This window comes from Giraffa tippelskirchi, chromosome 8, assembly GCF_054371585.1.
Source record: "Giraffa tippelskirchi isolate mGirTip1 chromosome 8, T2T-mGirTip1v1.2.pri, whole genome shotgun sequence".
Classification (NCBI taxonomy): Eukaryota; Metazoa; Chordata; class Mammalia; order Artiodactyla; family Giraffidae; genus Giraffa; species Giraffa tippelskirchi.
This window is the reverse complement of record NC_137282.1, coordinates 76,534,727-76,551,366: the sequence shown is the minus strand read 5'-3', so window position 1 is coordinate 76,551,366 and position 16,640 is coordinate 76,534,727. Positions and strand designations below refer to the sequence as shown.

Sequence of the window (16,640 nt, the reverse complement as noted above, 5' to 3'; positions counted from 1 at the left end):
GCCTGGGAAATCCCATGGACAGAGGAGCCTGGTGGGCTACAGTCCATGGGGTCACAAAGAGTGACTGAGCACACACAGGTATGAAAAGCTACCCAGCATGAGCAGTTATATTCTGTGTCATTTTCTCAGAAAAAGATGTTTCCAGACCACACTCCAGTACACACTAAACCCAAAGACCCATGTGAGAGCAAGATTTTTAAAAATATTTAAAATTTTTTTTCTAATGTTTCCCAACCAAGACGGCATATCTCTCACACCCTTTGGTTAGTGGGTATCCTTCTCTGTCTTCCAAGTCTTCTCCTGGAGTAGGGTTCCTTCAGGTCCGGATTTCTGTGGAATTCAAGATCTGGAACATGGATGGGCTCAGGTCTTGCCCCTGATCCATGGCCTGAGCATTCTGTCCTGAGTCTCAGCCAGCAGCATCAGCAAAGCCCTTCCTCGTGGCCCCTTTAACAGCAGCTTGGTCCAGCACACTGATATCCCATCTCTGTTTCCGTTTATTTAAAATTTCTTTTGAGCTTAATTATTTATTTAAAAGCACATTTGTTGACTTAACTCATGTTTCAAGAGTTAAACTTTTTGACCATTATATACTTTTATACTGCTAAAAAGAGATATCCTTATAATTTCTTTAAAGTAGAAAATTAACAGTGTTGGAAAATATTATGTTAATAATTGGAAATATTATGACCACTTCCTAGTTATTGTGCTTTCTGACTTCATTAGTTACATGTATATGGCAAATATCTGAATATATCACAAATATAGTAAGTCCAGGCTTGCTTTCACCCTTGACTTTAAAGAATATAGTATGCTAAGTAGCTTCAGCCATGTCTGACTCTTTGTGGCCCCGTGGACTGTAGCCCACCAGGCTCCTCTGTCCATGGGATTCTCCAGGCAAGAATCCTGCGGTAGGTTGCCATGCCCTCCTCTGGGGATCTTCCCAACTCAGGGATCGAAACTGCATCTCTTATGTCTCCTTCATTGGCAGGCAGGTTCTTTACCACTAGCGCCAGTTGGGAAGCCCCGAAAAATGTAGTATGCACCCTACCATTTTTCCTGTCAGAATTTCTTTTTGAACTCTGAACTGTCTCCAGGAAAGGACAGATAGGTTAGGCACAGAATGCCTTTCTCTTGACTCCAATACCAGGAAGTTCTTCAGTTTTGACCGCAAATATGGGAAAAGTAGGATTTTTAAAAAAGTTTATTTCAATACAGTTTCAGAACCAACCTTGAATATCAGGAGATGGTGCCACAAGTCCAACATAGAACTCAATACAATTTCAGAACCAACCTTGAATATCAGAAGATGGTGCCACAAGTCCAACATAGAACTTTTAGACATAAACACAGTTATTTTATTGTCGCTCTGTTTAAAAAATATGTTCACAGTCTGGTTTCATTAGTGTTTTTACTGTTTAATAGTAACCAGAAAATGTGAGGGCTTTTTTTTTTTTCCTGCTATTTTATTTTATATTGCACAACTTAGGACGACTTGATCAAATTTTAATTTTCAAAAGATCTAGTTATATAATAGAAACAGTGATGGGAAATTGTGCTAAAGAGGAAGCCTTCTGTTTGCATTATTTAACTTGGTATAGATTCAACAAGCACAGAGTTGTTTTTGAAGGAGAATCTACTCAAGAAATTGTAATTTTCTTTTCATGAACAATTCAGCTAGATAAAAACTGACATTTTCAAATAAATAAGTTTATTACTATTTTTAGTGTTGGTGGAATTTTATGTTTTCCTTCTCTTGCCAGGCATGAGTTTCCATTTTTAATTTTTTTTCTCTATGACCATCTCTGCTTGATAAAAACTGACATCTCTGAAATGAGTCACAATATATTTGCTATTTTTAGACTTTTCCCAATTTTATATTTTCATTTCTAACAAACCTGTCTGCATATAAATTAATTAATGTTATAGCATTTTCTAGAAGTGGAGAGTTCTTAAATTGTTTATTAGTTTAATAAATGCAATTCAACTTGCTCTTCAAATTCTAAAATAGTTACAGAAAATAAATTTAAAATAATATGTAAGAAATCAACCCTAAATAATCTCTGGTATGTTAATAGTTTTGATTAAATCCCATAGGATTATTTTTAAATATTTCAATATGTAAATACACATGAAAAATAATTTAAATGAAATTATGTAAGAGTTCAATTTCTAGAAGTAAACACAATTTTCTACAGTCTCCTTAAATTGTACATGTAAATATTGATGTCTGCAGTCATCATAGTTGGCAGAGAGTCATTTTGTAAGCCTTTACATAAATATTGTCCAGCTCTTTTCTATTTTTAGTACACATTTTGCCTTTCTAAATCCCTTCCTTGTGTCTTGTTGGTGTTGATTGAAAGAAGCATACTCACAGGTCTTTGTCCTTGATTTTCCCTCACCGTTGCCCATATTTTGTCACAGTGAAAGCCAAGAGGCAAAAATGAGTAAATCTGAAACTACTATGTTCATGTTTATAGATGTCAGATTGAATGACTCCGAAGGAAGCAAAAGTCAATGTGTGACAGTCAGGATAGAAAACATTTGCCCTAGCCTGCCTGTCTCCACATCAGAAGAGGGAAAAACACCACCCAAGAAACTTGTCAACAGCGATGGCTATGTCAGCTCTTAAGGATTTCTCAGGGCTGCCCCAGGTCACAGCATCACTGCTTTCACTGGAATTTAGATAGCTGTGATTTCTCTAAAACTCACCATAATGTCCTTTCCTTTCTCATGTTTTGTTTATTATTATTATTATTATCAATTTGTTTATCTCTTGTCAAAAGTAAGTAAGTGGATTTTTTTTAATTAATTAATTTATTTTAATTGGAGGCTAATTACTTTACAATTTTGTAGTGGTTCAAGATGAGCTTATGTAGCCTTAATTTTGCTATGGAAAAAATAATAACCCCAAGGACTTCCCTGGTGGTCCAGTGGCTAATACTCTGCACTCCCAATGCAGGAGGTGCAAATTCCACCCCTGGTCAGGGAACTAGATCCCACATGCCACAACTAAGATGGAAGATTCTGCTTGCCACAACTAAAGATCCTGTATGCTGCAACTAAGACCCGGTGCAATAAGATAAATAAAGAAAAAAATAAATAAATAAAAGAATAACCCTGAAATCTGAGGGGCTTATAAAACAAAGGTTTATTTCTCACTTCTTTTTTCCTTTCTAATTCATATCAGAGGTGCACAAATTGAGATAAGGTTTTCTTGTTGGATGTAGAATTGTAGGGTCTCTCCTATTTCAACACTAGGATGCAAGGTCTTTCACTCAAGGGGACAGGAGAGTTTGTAGCACAAATGTGACTGTATTATTTCTATCCCAAACCCATCGTACAGAACTGGTCTCCTGACACTGCTCATTTGGAACAAGATGGGAGACTGTTATCCCTCCCATGTGCTCAGTGGAGAAGAAAGTAAGACCTGGGCAAGCTTTAGAACGTCTAATAAGTAGGAATGATTGTCTATTTGCTCTGACTTGTGCTGCATTTTCTATTGATGGGTGGGACTGTGTTCCCTCCTTGTTGTTTGGCCTGAGGTTAAACTGTCGACCCATGCCTCCACCTGAGACTCCTGGACAGTCATAGTCAAGTCTGACTCAGTCTCTTGTGGGGACACTGCTCCTTTCTCATAACTCCTGGTGTGCCCAAGGTTTTGTTTCTGCCCTCCAAGAGTCTGTTTCCCCAGTCCTGTGGAAGTTCTCTAATCTAAAGTTCCACTGGCCTCCAAAGTCCAATTCCCTGGGAGTTCTCATCTGCTCAGCAGCTCCATGCTGGGGCTGCTGGTGACCTCCTCCAAGAGGGCTTATGCCACATGCTGTGAAACCCAGGTATGCTGCAGTCAGAGCCCCTGTCCCCGCGGGAGGCCACTGCTGACCCATTTCTCTGCAGGAGACACTTAAACACTCAAGACAAGTCTGGCTTAGTCTCTGTGGGACCTCTGGGTCCTGGTATATATGGGCGCAGTAAAGGACAGAAATGATATGGAACAGAAGCTAACAGAAGCAGAAGATATTAAGAAAAAGTGGCAAAAATACACAGAAGAACTATACAAAAATGATCTTAATGACCCGGATAACCATGATGGGGTGAACACTCACCTAGGGCCAGATATCCTGGAGTCCAAAGTCAAGTAGGCCTTAGAAAGCATCAGTATGAACAAAGCTAGTGGAGGTGATGGAATTCCAGTTGAGCTATTTCAAATCCTAAAAGATGATGCTGTCAAAGTGCTGCACTCAATATGCCAGAAAATCTGGAAAACTCAGCAGTGGCCGCAGGACTGGAAAAGGTCAGTTTTCATTCCAATCTCAAAGAAAGGCAATGCTAAAGAATGTTCAAACTACGACACAATAGCACTCATCTCACACGCTAGCAAAGTAATACTCAAAATTTTCCAAACCAGGCTTCAACAGTATGTGAATCGTGAACTTCCAGATGTCCAAACTGGATTTAGAAAAGGCAGAGGAACCAGAAATCAAATTGCCAACATCTGTTGGATCATTGAAAAAGCAAGAGAGTTCCAGAAAAACATCTGCTTCTGCTTAGTTCACTATGACAAAGCCTTTTACTGTGCAGATTGAAACAAACTGTGAAAAATTCTTCAAGAGATGGGGATACCAGACCACCTTACCTGTCTCCTGAGAAATCTGTATACAGATCAAGAAGCAACAGTTAGAAATGTACATGGAAAAACACACTGTTTCCAAATTGGGAAAGGGGTACCCCTTTCCCAAGGCTGTATATTTTCACCCTGTTTATATAACTTACACTTAAGTTATATACTTTGCAGAGTACATCATATGAAATACCAGGCTGGATGAAGCACAAGCTGGAATCAAGATTGCTGGGAGAAATATCAATAACCTCAGATATGCAGATGACACCACACTTGTGGCAGAAAGTGATGAGGAACTGAGAAGCCTCTTGATGAAAGTGAAAGAGGAGAGTGAAAAAACTGGCTTAAAACTCAACATTCAGAGAACTAAAATCATGCATCTGGTCCCATCAGCTCATGGCAAATAGATGGGGGGACATTGGAAACAGTGGCAGACTTTATTTTCTTGGGCTCCAAAATCACTGCAGATGGAGACTGATGCCATGAACTTAAAACACACTTGCTCCTTGGAAGAAAAGCTATGACAAACCAAGACAACGTATTAAAAAGCAGAGACATTACTTTGCTGACAAAGATCCATCTAGTCCAAGTTATGGGTTTTCCAGTAGTCATGTATGGATGTGAGAGTTGGACCATAAAGAAAACTGAGCGCTGAAGAATTGATGCTTTTGAACTGTGGTGCTGGAGAAGGCTCTTGAGAGTCCCTTGGACTGCAAGGAGATCCAACCAGTCCATCCTAAAGGAAATCAGTCCTGAATGTTCATTGGAAGGACTGACGCTGAAGCTGACTCTAATCCTTTGGCCACCTGATGCAAAGAACTGACTCATTGGAAAAGACCCTGATGCTAGGAAAGATTGAAGGCAGTAGGAGAAGGGGACAACAGAGGATGAGATGGATGGATGGCCTCACTGACTCGATGGACATGAGTTTGAGCAGGCTCTATGTGTTGATGATGGACAGGGAAGCCTGGTGTGCTGCAGTCCATGATGTCACAAAGATCTGGACATGACTAAGCAACTGAACTGAACTGAACTGTGCTGCATTTGGACTAACAAGACCACAATATCTTCCTTATCCCCACCTGTTCCATTTATCTTGCTTTCTTTTGTTATTTCAAAATGGCCCAAACTATGTTATTGTTATTCAGTTGCTCAGTTATGTCTGACTGTTTGCAACCCCATGGACTGCAGCATGCCAGGCTGCCCTGTCCTTCACCATTGCCTGGAGTCTGCTCCAACTCATATCCATTTAGTCGGTGATGCCATCCAACCATCTCATCCTCTGTTATCCCCTTCTCCTCCTGCCTCCAATCTTTCCCAGCTTAAAGGTCTTAATGAGTCAGCTCTTTGCATCAGGTGGCCAAAGTATTGGAGCTTCAGCTCTAGCATCAGTCTTTCCAGTGAATATTCAGGATTAATTTCCTTTAGGATTGACTGGTTTGATCTCCTTGCAGTCCAAGGGACTCTAAAGCGTCTTCTCCAACAACACAGTTCAAACCACTCTCAGTGCATGAAAAATGACCAGACAATAAGAACTTGTTCCTGCTACGGGGACTCTCTTCCTCTCTTCAGAGGATGTGACTTTGGACAACAGGGTGGACCTCGTGGAACATGTCCCAGGGCGTAACTCCAGATGCAGAGTTTGAGATATTGATATGGACTTTAGAAAAGCATTACACTGGATACTTATGGAGGATGTGACTTTCCCACATATCATATCTCTTGATACAAAAATCACAGAGATTTCTGGACTGGAATAATATTCCACATGAAGTAAAGTTGCTCAGTCGTGTCCGACTCTGTGACCCCATGGACGATAGCCTACCAGGCTCCACAGTCCATGGGATTTTCCAGGCAAGAATACTGGATTGGGCTGCCATTTTCTTCTCCAATAATATTCCATAGGTTCTACTAAATATTATAATGAAAATTATTTTTGAGGGAGAAATAGTTGTGATTTCCACAGTAGTAGAAAGTGAACATAATGTTGTGATTCTATCTATCCATCCATCTATCTGCCAGTCTATCTAGCCACCTAATTTATCTATCAATGCATCCATCTGTCCATCCATCTGTCTGTCTGTCCATCTATCCACCTATTTTATCTATTTAAAATAGCCAAGTTTGATGAAGCACTAATTCTCACTTTTTTCGCCATTCTTGTGTTTTGAACACCTACTGTATACCAAGCTAATGTTGGGTGCTGAGGATAAGAACAGAAAGAAAGTGAAGTGGCTCAGTCTTGTTTGACTCTTTGTAGCCTACCGGGCTCCTCCATCCATGGGATTTTTTCAGGCAAGAATACTGGAGTGAGTCTCCATTTCCTTTTCCAGGGGATCTTCCCGACCCAGGGATCAAACCTGGGTCTCCCTCACTGCAGGCAGACTCTTCACCACCTGAGCCACCAGGGAAGCCCCCTGGTTAGCACCTGCTGTATTGTGTTGAGCACCTACTGTATACCAAGCTAGTGTTGGGTGCTGAGGATAAAGGGGTATTTAAAAGAGATGGCCTCAAAGATTTTACAATGAATGCTTCATGCAAGAAAAATAAATGTCAGCAGATGAACATCATCACTACAACTTTTAGCTTTACAGATATAGAACTTTTCCATTAAGGCAGGAATAGATACCACGGATCTATTGAAAAAGCTGGTCTGGAAAAAGTGATATTCTCCACGTCATCTTTTGGGGATATAAAAATACTAATACTAATAGTAAAGTCAACAAACCATTGCTGTTAAGAATATTTAGTTTTCTTGTTTAAAGTGAAATCTCTATGTGCTGCTGATAAAACTAAAGAGATATCATTTTCATACAAGAAATTGGGACAGCAGTACAAGGGACATAAAGTTAACAAGATAATAATGACATCAACTTATTGTTGTTCCAGAGGCAGACTCATTTTTTTCTATATGTGATTTATTAATATTTGCCTGGAAATTCCAGTGAAGAAAATACATAATAAAGAAAAGGGAAGGAGATAAAGATGAAAATTATCAGTACTTAAAATTTCTATGTTCATGCTGACATTGCCACTTCAAGTATTTTATTTCATCTACTATGAGAACGTATTTGTTGAACTGTTCCATTTTTAGGCTACAGTTGACCCTTGAGCAACATGGGGGTTAGAGAGGCTGACCCTCTGTGCAGTTGAAAATCGCTATATAATTTTACTTGGCTCTTCCTACCCATAGTTTGTTTGCATTTACAATTCCTCTGCATCAGTGAATTCAACCAAGTATGGATTGTATAGCATTGTTGTGTTTACTATTGAAAAAATTGCATGTAAGTGAACCAGCCAGCTCAAACCTGTGTTGTTCCAGGGTGAAATGTATTTTACTGCACTATTTTCTATAGTGTCCTTTGATACTGTTCAGTTACTCTGTTGTTTACATTTTGTCATCTGTTTCCTCCCCTGCCCCATCCTGCTTTTTTCTTTTCTTTTTAACCCTTGACATCCTGGGTTTACCTTCAAGCATGTACTTCCAGCAGATTTCTTTCTTTTTTTTATCACCACCCAACACCAGCTGCAAGTAAGGTAAAAAAAAGGAAAAGCCAGTTTTCTTCCTAGGACCTGTACAGGACCATAATACATCTAATATTTCACTGAAGTTGCATATAATTAAGAGAGAATTGCAAAGAAAAGAAAGTCACTGAATAAATACAACGCTGTGAGGTTTCTGTCTAAATTTTCTCATTAGCTTCTCATTTTCACATACACTGTAATTCTCATCATTTTTATTTTTTTAATTTCTGGTCTTGATGATAGTATTTTTCCCTTTAACACATTTCTTTGATACTGGAAAGTGTTACTAAGGATTTTAGTTTTTAGGTCATTTCTTTTTTAATATACAAATACGCTAAGCCAGGCAACCCAAGAAATAGAATAGTAAATTGTAGTTAGCATTTAAAAATACAGAAGACATTTTAAGGCCTTGGGTATTCCAAATTAAATCAATAGCAACCTATTTGGAAAAAAATAAAGCAAAACTCCAAATCTGCAGTACACAGGAATCCACAACACAAAACAAGCTAAAGAGCTAATAAATTCTGCAAAGTTTCAGGATACAAGATCAATGTACAAAACTCAGTTGTGTTTCTGAACCCCACCAATGAGCAATCCAAAGAAGAAATAAAGAAAACAATTCCATTTAAAAAGTATAATAATTTAGATGAGAAGTTTGAAGCCAGATTGCTTAAGTTAAAGACCCAAGGCCACTACCCACTGGGGATTGGTCTTTATCTTTCACAAGAGGCAACTTTACTGCTAAAGTTCAGTGTGTGTGTGTGTGTTTTAAAGAATAAATATGGATGCCAATTATCATGCTCTACTTCAGATTTTCAGAAGACAATTCTGTGTCAGTAAGACAGATCCAAAAATTTTGCAACTTTTCTCAAAAGTTTTAAGTGAAAAAATTCTATAGTTTTATACTTATAAAAATCAGAAGCATGTTTCATTTAAAACATTGCACTTGCTGTTCTTTATTCTTATTTCCTTTAGGTATTGTTTGACATATCTGCAAGTAAATTCCAGTTACAGTTAGCTCAACCCTCACAAGATGTTTATTCCCATTGCGACTCCATGGACTGTAGCCTAACAGGCTCCTTTGTCCATGGGGATGTTCCAATCAAGAATTCTAGACTGGGTTTCCATGCTCTCCTCCAGGGGATTTTCCCACCCAAGGATTGAACACAGGTCTCCCACCTTGCAGGCAGATTCTTTTCCAGAACGCCAAGAATACTGGAATGGGTAGCCTATCCCTTCTCCAGGGGATTTTCCTGACCCAGGAATCGAACCGGGGTCTCCTGCATTGCAGGTGGATTCTTTACCAGCTGAGCTACCAGGGAAGCCCCAAAATAAGAAAGAGAAATCATCAAGGTTTAGCCATAAAAATTTTACAGCAATGATACATAATATTATGGATCAAAACGTACTATGTGTGTCTTCACTTCTGTATTTAGTGGTAATAACACAGTCACCACGGAGAAATTAAGCAAAGTCACATTGTGATTTGATAAATAAGACCCAAAATGGTCTTTTATGTGTGATATGGTTTTGCCAAAATCCAAATGTGCCAAAAGGTATTGGCTTCGTGCTTGATTTGGGGGGCTATACCAAGTCAGGCATGCTTTCTGAGAACCTCTTCTCTTTGTGTCTAATGGATTTATCTTTGAAAACCAAAATTACCATCTTATCTTCAGTACCTACCATGTTACTTCTCCTTGAGATACATGCTTCCCAATATTTTTCAAGAAATCCACAGAATCTTTTAATTTTCATATAGAAACAAATTTGTTTAGCAGTTAGGTGAGAAATCATTTGACATAATTTTTTAAAAACATCATTTGTGTTAATCTCAGATAATTTATGTCAGTTTATTAGCAAGGTTCCCCTTATGGAAATTAGTTCACAGTAACCACTTCTGGATTTTATTTTCATCTAGGTTGAGGATTCTTAACATAAAACATTATGTTAGAAATATTAATCAGTTAATCCCTTCAAAATAGAGTTGACAAAAACAGTCAAAAATCTTGGATTAGTCTTAAGTATTTACTGATGGTCTACAAATAGATAAAATAATGATTTTTTCCCCCATTTACTTTAATCTTAAAAACAGCTTGGATTACCAGATTTATTATTTAATAATGACACTAATTGAGGGTAAAATAATGAAATTCTCAGTCTCATTAATAACTGTCTGTTGAATTGTTTTTGTTTTTTTTTAATTTTAGTAAACATGTTGAAGAGTTTCACAAAGAATTAGGGACCCAATTTGTCCAATTTGTTATATATATGCATATATATATATATATATCTTATTTCAAAATCCCTTGAGGGCTGCTTAATTAATTAGGAAAATCAGATCTAGAGATCAAAATAAGTCATACATCTCCTGGGAGTTTAAGTAGTTTACTCTCCAAGAAGTAGCAAATTATTTTTCATACGAGAGCACTGCTCTGTGTGTGTGGATGTTAAGTCGCTTAGTCATGTCCAACTCTTTGTGACCCAATGGACCATAGTCCTCCAGGCTCCTCTGTCCATGAGATTCTCTGGACAAGAAAACTGGAGTGAGGTGCCATGCCCTCCTCCAGGGGATCTGCCCAACCCAGGAAGGAAACCCGTGTCTCTTATGTCTCCTGCATTGCTGGGCGAATCCTAGTGCCACCTGGGAAACCAACTTCATCTGCCTTTATTCTGTTCAGCAGACTTATTTCTTTTGATTTTAAGGCTTCCAGGTTATGTGCATAGAGTTCCAGAGCTCTTAATAGATAATTTATTTGCAAATAAGGAGATCAACTTTAATTCCTGTAATCAGTATCAAGAAGTTGAACTTTGATTACTTTACAGTGGTTTGTTCTCAAAACAAGGTGATGCCACATTTCAGATGGCTGATGGCTTGTGTTCCCCAAAGTATATTTGGGGAAATAGAAAATTTCACACTTTTGATGGGTTCTCAGTCTCTCCCTTCTCAGCACTTTCTACTGATTTTTTTTCATTAAAATTATTTTACAAGACTGAAGTGAAGCTATGGGATCTGAGATAAAATGGCAGTGTTTCTGATATCTCATAGTTTCTTCAGTTTCTAACACAGTGAAAATTTCTAGTGATCCTGAGAATGAAGAGCCCTGGGTGCAGTACTTTGAAGAGGTTTCTCTCCCTTAAAATGCAGCTGACATGCTTTTTGTATTATTTTCTGCTGTCTTGAGACTAGTCATTTTTCCATCTAAACTATTTGTCAATTGGGAGACTTTGATTTTCCAATTTGGAGAAGTTTTGAAACATTTTAGAGAAAATTGCAAAGGTTTTACACATCAAAATAGTAAAAGCAAATGCTTGGGAGGATTAAGTGTGACCCCAGAAAGTTAGAAATAACACTGGAGAGAGTAAGATAAAAAAATAAACGTGAAATTAGCCTAACATCATGTTAAATGTTGAGCTTTCTTGAATTCATGGAGACAGTTAATTACTATTAAACATACTGAACTCTATTTAATATCATTCTTCTAGAATTTTGACTGAAATTTTGAATAATGTTGGAGGGTCACATGAGTCCTCTTTCAGCTGTCTCTTGATGGTTGCTATGGTATCAGAAGTTCATAAAACAAAAACTGTAATTGTTAGTGTTAAAAGCACTTGGAGTCCTTTTTTTTTAAAACGTGGACTAAATATTCGGTTCTAGAATATCCTTTAAAAAAAATGTCGAAATCATCTGGCAAAGTTTTCTAATCTTTTCACCTATTTACTGAATGGATTAATCATATTTGTTTTAGTTATTTGTCTATTATTTCCAACACCTGGATAGTATGTGTGTCTGTTTCCACTCTCTGTTCATTGTTTGGTTTTTCAGGTATGTTGTCCTATATCTTTTTATATCCAGTAATTTTTAATTGAGTATAAGATATTGCATATGAAAAATTAGAATATTTGGATAATGGTTATCTTTCTCCAGAGAGTATTTTTTTTTTAGAAAAGTGGTTGGTGTACACGTTAGCTTCCTTGATCCAGTCTTACCCATCTCCAGTATGACCAAGTCCTTTGACACAGCCCTGTCAAAGATCCACACTTTCTTTCCCCAGTCCATGAAGGTTGGCAGAACTTGCTTTTGGAGTGTGAGCCTTAGCCTATTTCTTGGTTATTCATAGACTGTCCTCCTCTTATGTAAATAATGTGTTGGCAAGTGATGGGAGGGAAAATTGAACACAGAATATAAGATTTTACCTTTTTTCCCCCCAGAATATTTGTTCTCTAAGCTTTGTGTTGGTATCCATGAAATCCAGTGCATTATCTCTTTAGCCCAGTGAGGTTGCCACAAGCAAGTTCTAGGCCTCCCTCACTTTCTTTCCTGTGTTCATGCCCCATGAAAATCAGCACATTTCTGAGGGGAGCAACATTTTTGAAACTGAAGACTACATTTAGCTATACATTTCTTTTCTCTGGGAACTTGGCTCCTCAAGTGTTGAGTCCTGATACTGTCAAACTGTTGTTATTGCATATTACTCAGCATACTTGAAAGTTGTTATCTTTGGTAGCACTATTCTAATACCAGTAATGATTTCTAATATTCTACATTATTTTTAGTACAACTTGGGAAAGTTCTCTTCTACTGTTTCTAGAATAATAGTATTAATAATTGAAATTCTTCCTTCCCATTCTTTTCTTTCCAGAACTCATATTCCTGTATGTTAGCCTTCCGAACCTACTGTGCTAGTCTCTTCTGTTTTGCGTGTTATTTTTAATCACCTGCTCAGTTCTGAGTATCTGATTTGTAGATACTCTCATAGAGAGTGTGAAGAAGGAAATGGCAACCCACTCCACTATTCTTGCCTGGGAAATCCCAGTACAGAGGAGCCTGGTGGGCTACAGTCTATGGGGTCCTAAAAGAGTCGGACATGACTTAGCGACTAAACAACAGAGAGATAGTGGGAACAATTGTTTTCATGGTCATCTCTGTGCTCTGCACTTTGCAAATCTAACAGCCAGAAATTTTGTAAATTTTTCAAGGTACATGAGAGGAAGATGAACTTTTATGTGTAAGAAAAATTTTGAGAGTGGGTATATGGGTATGTAATGCATACTTTAGCAGTTATATTATTCAAAACCTCTATATTATTGGCTTGACATATTCATGCATGAGCATAAACTCAAGTGTCCCATTAATCATATCTATCAACAAAAATATATCATTCATTTCTTATCATGAACAATGTCTCTTTTAGTATTACTCTTTTGTTATTTAGTCACTAAGCTGTCTAGTTCTTTTGCAACCCCATGGACTGTAGTCTCTGTCCATGGAATTCTCCAGGCAAGAACACTGGAGTGGGTTGCCATTTGCTTCCCCAGGGAATCTTCTTGACCCAGGGTTTGGATCTGCACCTCCCGCATTGGAAGGTGGATTTTTTATGACAGAGCCACCAAGGAAGCCCATTATTCTATTTGGCATATATTAAATCATGACATCGCTTCAGTTGCTGAAGAGTGAATGTTTAATCATTCTTTAAAATGTGACCTTTTTGCACAAATACTTTTTAAATTCAAGTCTGTTTTTCTCATGTTAATATTGCTGGAGGGATGGGATGGGGAAGGAGGTGGAACGGGAGTTCTGGAAGGGGAAAACATGTACACCCATGGCAGATTCATGTCAATTTATGGCAAAACAAATACAATATTGTAAAGTTAAAAAATAGAAAATAAACTAATTAAAAAAATATTGCAGTCCTTGCTTTAGTTTTGTTGGCATTTGGTTGGAAATTCTTTGTCTAATTATTTTCTTTCAGAATTTTAAAGTAAGAAGTAAATGCTTCCTCTCTGTAATCAGGGACACATGAGGATTTGAATAGTGGTTCAATCCCCCTTCCCTACTTAAAAAAAAAAAAAATCCATTCAGGTTTTAAAATATGAGAATCCAATGAAACTTCCACTGTACAGAATCAAATACCTGTAGCTCATTGTAAGGAATGATTATTGAGTAATAAGCAATTGCAGTTGATGAATCAATAATATTGATGACATACATCCATACTGAGAGCTGAACACTCTTTGTTTACAGAGGGGACTGCTCTGTGGCTAGAAAATGTGAAACCTGAGGGAATCCCAGTTTCATTAAATAACAGTGGTCTACATCTCCTAGTCATGCCTGTGATGGGCAACTCATCCCACCCTGTGGATGGACTGGGGGATGCAGAGACCTCTCCAGGGGGCTGTGATGTGTCTGCTGTGCCATTGATGCTCCTGCTGGATTACTTGATCTAAATTCTTTCTTACAAACAAAACCTAGTAAACTTGTTAATTTTTAAGCTCATTTAGTGTTGAGTGTGGTTGGTGAAATGAGAGCAAAGGCTTTCCCGGTGGTGAGTAGAGTGAGAGTTGGTTTTCTTTTCCCTTTATAGATACATTGTTTCTTTCACTTGTTGGTTCAAATCAAATGTTTATTTTCATCCAAATTAATTGATGTTTTCTATTGCATTATTTTATGGGACCTGAACCAAAGCAAGTATGAGAGATTCTTGAGATTAGGTCTTGTTTATAATGTCAAAAAATTTACTTTTTTCATATATTTTACCATTTAAAAATTGAGTTTTCTAATTTACTGTAAGAAAAAAATTATGTGCATTCTCTAGTGTCTTTCTACTACATTAATGGTCTCATAATTTTCACTTGTTTGTCCTCTTTCTCTGAATTCTGAGGCTTTGTCATGGAAGTGCTCTGAGTGTATTTGAAGGTGGTTGATTTTCTTGGGATCCCTGCCAATGCCAGCAGAGGTCATTCTAGGCTGGGATTCCTGGTTGGGAACCTGGTGGGGTTCCTGCAGGTAAAAGCCCTGGAAGTGTGAAAGTGAAAATGAATCTGCTCAGTCATGTCCGACTCTTTGCGACTGCATGGACTGGAACCTACCAGGCTCCTCCGTCCATGGAATTTTCCAGGCAAGAGTACTGGAGTGGGTTGCCATTTCCTTCTCCAAGGAATTTTCCCAACCCAGGGATCAAACCTGGGTCTCCTGCATTGGAGGCAGACACTTTACCATCTGAGCCACCTAGGAAGCCCAAAGTGAAAGTGAAAGGCACTAATCCTGTCTGACTCTTTTGCAACCCCATGGACTATACAGTCCATGGAATTCTCCACGCCAGAATACTGGAGTGGGTAGCCTTTCCCTTCTCCAGGGGATCTTCCCAACCTAGGAACTGAACCAGAGTCTCCTGCATTGCAGGCAAATTCTTCACCAAGTATGCGGTCACCCTAAAACTAAGCCCCTCCCCAAGAATTCTTCTCTGTACAGTCCAGATAAATGGCCGACGGTTCATCACATGGCCCCTTCAGGGTCCCCAGCTCCCACCAGGGTCTAGGAGCTTCTGTTCCAGGGAAGCAGATCCTAACTGTGACTCTGGATTTATCTGTCTTTAGTGGAGAAGAACCCGCCTGCAATGCAGGAGATTCAGGAGATGCTGGTTCGATCCCTGGATGGAGAAGATCCCCTGAAGGAGAGCATGGCAACCCACTCCAGTATTCTCGTCCATTCTCCAATCCTATGGACAGAGGAGCCTGGAGGGCTACAGTCCATAGGGTCACACAGAGTTGGACACAACTGAAGGGACTTAGCATACATACATGTAGATTGTTGTGGCTGTTTTCGCTGTGACCTCACTTGCCTGAAGGATCTAAGGAATGGTATTGGCTTTTTAGCCCCCCTCCTTTTTCTTTTTTTTCTTTTTTTGAGGAACAGAGATAGAAGGATGACGTCCAAGACTGTTATGTGTTGGGGCAGATAGCAGAGGTGTGGGCAGGAGAAGCAGTCCTCCGTCCTTCTAGACACTATGGCAGGTCCTGCCTGAGGAGTATTGCTCCTGCTCTGAAGTCTTGCACACATTTCCTGCGTGTTTCCCCATTCTGTGTGCTTCAGGAGCCCCATCTTACCCTTTATGTGTAAGAGTGAGCGAAATCCTGGGTCTTCTTATAGGTTTCACCACTTCTGTCTACCCTCTGATGGGCATAAATTCGGTTCAGTTCAGTTGCTCAGTCATGTCTGACTCTTTGCAACCAGATGAACTGCAGCATGCCAGGCTTCCCTGTCCATCACCAACACCTGTAGCGTGCTCAAACTCATGTCCATCAAATCGATGCTGCCATCCAACCATCTCAAACTCTGTTGTCCCCTTCTCCTACTGCCTTCAATCTTTCCCAGAATTGGGGTCTTTTGCAATGAGTCATTTCTTCACATCAGGTGGCCAAAGTGCTGGAGTTTCAGCTTCAGCATCAGTACTTCCAACGAATATTCAGGATTAATTTCCTTTAGGATTGACTGGTTTGATCTCCTTGAAGTCCAAGGGACTCTCAAGAGTCTTCTCCAACACCACAGTTCAAAACCATCAATTCTTTGGCACTCCGCTTTCTTTATAGTCCAACTCTCACATTCATACATGACCACTGGAAAAACCATAGCTTTGACTACACAGACTTTTGTTAGCAAAGTAATGTCTCTGCTTTTTAATATGCTATCTAGGTTGGTCATAGCTTTTTCCAAGGA

At 38.8% G+C, this 16,640-nt stretch overlaps 1 long non-coding RNA gene and 1 other non-coding gene across 2 annotated transcripts in view; one reads left to right on the top strand and one right to left on the bottom strand.

Annotated features, from left to right (window-relative positions):
* Positions 1-16,640, top strand: part of LOC145519091 (uncharacterized) — a 383,847-nt gene that overhangs the window by 101,724 nt on the left and 265,483 nt on the right. The window lies entirely within an intron of this gene.
* Positions 15,087-15,158, bottom strand: TRNAW-CCA (transfer RNA tryptophan (anticodon CCA)). Its single transcript has one exon. It is a non-coding gene; the product is annotated as a tRNA-Trp (tRNA).